General features: G+C 45.9%; 1 non-coding gene across 1 annotated transcript; it reads left to right on the forward strand.

Moving 5' to 3' along the window:
* The first annotated feature begins 3,057 nt into the window (after positions 1-3,057).
* On the forward strand, positions 3,058-3,193 carry LOC115100508. Its single transcript, XR_003859117.1, has one exon.
* Positions 3,194-4,300: the final 1,107 nt, after the last annotated feature.

Here is a 4,300-nt window from a genome sequence, read left to right on the forward strand (position 1 = left end):
TATCTGGTCCAAGTTGGCAAGACCATTTTGGTACTGAATATAGAGCGCATATATACTCAGATTACAATACCACATGTCATTTATCTTATCAGATGTTCTTGTGACAAATATTACATCGGACGCACTAAGAGGACTATACGTACGAGACTCATCGAACACAAGAGTTGTCTTAAAACAGCGAAGATACAAGCACCAATTATACACTGTCTGGAACATTCCCATTCTTTTTCGGATCTGCAGTGGCGGGTGATTGACACAATACATACGAATAGTCAGGGGGATATCCGCAATTCATTTTGAATCTTAAACACAATGGATTTTCAAATTAAAAACAGTGCATCCAGCTGAACTCAATCTGGCAGTGGAGTGGTATTCTATTATCCCCTCTTTCTTGCATACACACCCACACAAGCTCCCTTTCTCTCTCACGCATACATCCTCACACAGGCTACCTATGTCTCTCTCACGCACCGGTTCACACAGGCTCGGTCTCACACACATGTGATCCCTTCACACAGGCTATCACCCTCTCATACACACTATCCCTTTTTCATACATACGAGCTCTCAATCTCTCACACACACACTCCTTCACAATCTCCTCATATAAGCTCACACTCTCTGAAATCCACAATCAAGCATCCCCCCTGCTTTCTTACCTACCATGCTCTCACACCTCTTGCTCTCTCACCCTCCCCTCCACCTCTCCTCTCTCTCTCTCTCTCTCTCTCTCACCCCGGGCCTTCCATTTGCGGCACCCGGGAGCCTTCCATCTTCGCCGCAAATGGCATGCTGGGATCTTCATCTTCACCACGAACGGAGCGCATTCCCGTGGCACACACGGGACGTGCTCAGTTCGCGGCATGCCGGCATCTCCTCTGCTATTTCTGTGCAGAATTTGGCAATTCTACGCAGAGGGGGAATTCTGCACAAACTCTGCACTCCTCAGAATTCCCCCAGGACTAGTAAGGACTAGTCAAAGTTTAAGGCATTTCAACCAGGTACAGAGGGCCATGACGAAACGGGTCAGGCAGTACATCAATCTACAGCAGCTTACGGAGTAGTATGCTGAATGTAATGTGGGCAATTGATTTTCCTAATGTCATTCTCACCCCTCCCACGGGAGAGAAATGGTATACCGTAACAGGATGCATTTCCACTCTCTAAATATATGTTGTCTGCAATGCACTTGAAAATCACAAGTGTTGTCTCCAAGTTTGCCGAAAGCAGTTATGACTCCTTCATCCTTGCGCAGCAGCACTGGCCCAGAATTTCACTGAAGGGGAAATACAGTGGCTGGTTGCTTGGTAAGTTTGAAATGCAAGTCAAATCAAAGCACATACTTAAAAATTGCAATGTAAGCTGTCTGGGGTTAGTACCAAAAAACAGATTAGTGTGTACTCTGAGGTGCATGGTGCCAGAAGTGCATACTATTCTGCTATAGAATGAAGTGGGTTGAGGGTAGGAACCAAAAGTGTAACTAAAAGGTTTCTCTGGGGTGAGTACCAAAAACAGAATAGTACATGCTTTTTGGAACACCTTGCCAAAATGCATACTAATCCTTTATTCATATTGGTTCACTGGGGAGGGTACCAAAGTAGAATAGTACCCACTTTTTGGTACATGGTGCCAAAGTGCATACTAATTCTCTACCCATCTGCTCATCCTCTCCTCCACTCACACCCCCGTGTCACGTTCCATTCTTACCTCAGCCCCGAATGCCCGCTCTTTCAGGAGCCTAAACAAGCAGACAAAAACAGACAGATAACAGACCAACAACCAGATGTATTCAAGATTCACTCACTCAAATAACATAAAAGGAAAGGGATACAGCAAGGGAAAAACAAACAGTACAAAAAACGCCACTAAGCACTCACAAAAAAACTCCAAACACCAGCTGCAACCACTAACTCAAACTCCTAACACCACCTAGCTCATGGCCCTGGAAGGAACAAACTTTTATTCCTCTGCAAGGAGGAGTGTCCCAGAAAATTTGATGGCCAACACACCAATTACACCTTACTTTAGCCCATTTCACTTTAAAGCCAATATGGACCTCTGCAGCATTTTCTTTTTAAATTAACACCAATTTTAGAGCCTATTTTTCCCATGGTTTTCTGCATTTGGACTTTAGTATGAGGTTTTGTCTTTTTAGCTAGGTTGGATTTTTAGCATGGGTCTCATTTCCATACCATTATTTTATTACATCCTGCAAGGCCACCGGTTTTTACCTTGCATGCTATCAAAAAAACATAGCACAGATTTTGGCACGGGTTTTATAACATCAGCCCCTCTGTCTTTTCTAGCACCACTTTTAAACTTTATCTCTCCTTTCTCTTTTGCCCTCCCTGCCCTCCTTCTCTCCTTCAGCAGTCATTCTGTCTGAGTAGAATTTTGCCTTGGGCAGGCCTGGAAGAGTTTCTCTCATGCAGCTTCTCCCACAGTCTCTATCACTTAAGTTGCACACACCGAAAACCAACAGGTCAATGGTTAGAGGTAGAGCAGTAGTGTAGAAAACAATAGTGTTTCCTGTTTTCCCCAAAAGCTGCTTGCACTGCAGTGATGAGATTTGCATAGCTATTGCTGGAGGAGAAGAGCAGCATCAGTGCCACAGTATGTGCAGCATTAAGCCTGGTGAGGCACTGATTGACATCAGAACAGGCTACAAAATAGAACATTAAAAAAGTGGGAATGTAACAAATAATGTATTGTTTGAGAAAATGCATATATGTTAAGATTTGATCTTTTTATGGACCATACATAAAAACTGAACTATATATGATGTCCTCATGTAAAAAGCAGATGCCTTAAATCCCTCAAATTTATAGCCTCTTCAACGTGTTCTTTCATAATGCTGCTACAACTTTTGTGTGTTATCTATTCTCATTGTATCAATAGTGTCTTTAATGTTCTTATTTTATCTCTGCATTATGTGAGTCGCTATTCTTATTCTGTTTGCCTATGTTTGAAGTGTGTGCACCGAGGTTTTAATGCAGTCAGAAGCCTGAACAGAGCTGTCTGTACAATAAAAGGCCTTTCAGAAGAGAGGCTCATCCTGTCTGGAAGCTGCAATGATAAACTGTGCAGGCAAATAAAGAATTTGTTTGCAATAGCAGTCTTCCTACATTAAAAGTGGAGGTCTCTGTCTGGTTTACTGCAGTTGGTGTAAACCTGATCGTTCCCCTCCATACATAGCCTAATGTTCTAACCCTCATTGGCTTCCTTAATACATGGCGCATGCTAGTGTTCCTTTAACTATAAAGCTGATGAATGATGGTGCCAAGAAATACAGGAACCAGTTATTTCCTATTTTCCTAGCGTGTGTAGCGATGGACTCAGGACCAATGGGTATAGTGTACTCCTGATAGCAGTTGGAGACAGATCAGATTTCAATCTGAAGTCAAGCCCTAGTACATATACCCTTGCAGGAAGTGCAGCTATTCAGTATTTTCCCGTCTCTATAGCTGTTAGGGACTCTGTGCATGCTAGCATAGCTTTAGAGTAAATTTTTCCAAATTAAGAAATCTTACCCTCTACAGACAAGCCGCGCTTTCCTGCGGTGACACCCCTCGGGACCCTCCCCCAGTCGAGATTCCTGAGGTGGTTTCGCGATCCCTCAGAGGTGAGCCTCGGTCCGGCGGCCGACCTTCGGCAGGGACCTGGCCCCTGACATCTGGTGAGGCTGATAGGCAGCGGTGTGCAACCTCGAGCGCGGCGGTGAAGGCATTTTCCCTCTCCAGCCGCAGACCGCCCGGAACGAAACCAGGAAACGCCGGGACAAGGTAAGGTAGAAATCAATTTAAAAGTCTCCGGTCTCCGAAGCTCGAGGAGACTAACAGGTCGCCAAGCTGGGACCAGTGCCACCGGGTTGATCGGCCCCTCCCATGTGGAGACCCTCCGAGGTGGTTTGCCATATTGGTCCACAGTGGTCGCCGTCACCATTTTGGCCCTGTTCGCTTGCCTGTCCGCAGTCTCGAGCTCCGTGCGCACAGAGGACGAGCGGGCGCACAATACCTTGTGCGCCCAACGTCACTTGCACAAGTGCTGGGCGCACACAGCGAAGCGCGTAGCCACATGCTCACTGTGCTGGGCGCATAACTTCGAACCGTGCACACAACAGCGTGCACATCGCTCTGCACGCGCGCACTAAACCTACACGCGCATCTTCGCAAACCGGAGCACACAAACTGTATTGTAAGCGCACAAACCATGGGCTCCACCTGTGAAATAAACTCAAAGCTAAAGGCCTTTGCCCAGCATGCCACATTAGAGCTGCACAGCATGAGGAGGCCACGGCCCTG

The sequence above is a fragment of the Rhinatrema bivittatum genome, chromosome 10, assembly GCF_901001135.1.
Source record: "Rhinatrema bivittatum chromosome 10, aRhiBiv1.1, whole genome shotgun sequence".
NCBI lineage: Eukaryota > Metazoa > Chordata > Amphibia > Gymnophiona > Rhinatrematidae > Rhinatrema > Rhinatrema bivittatum.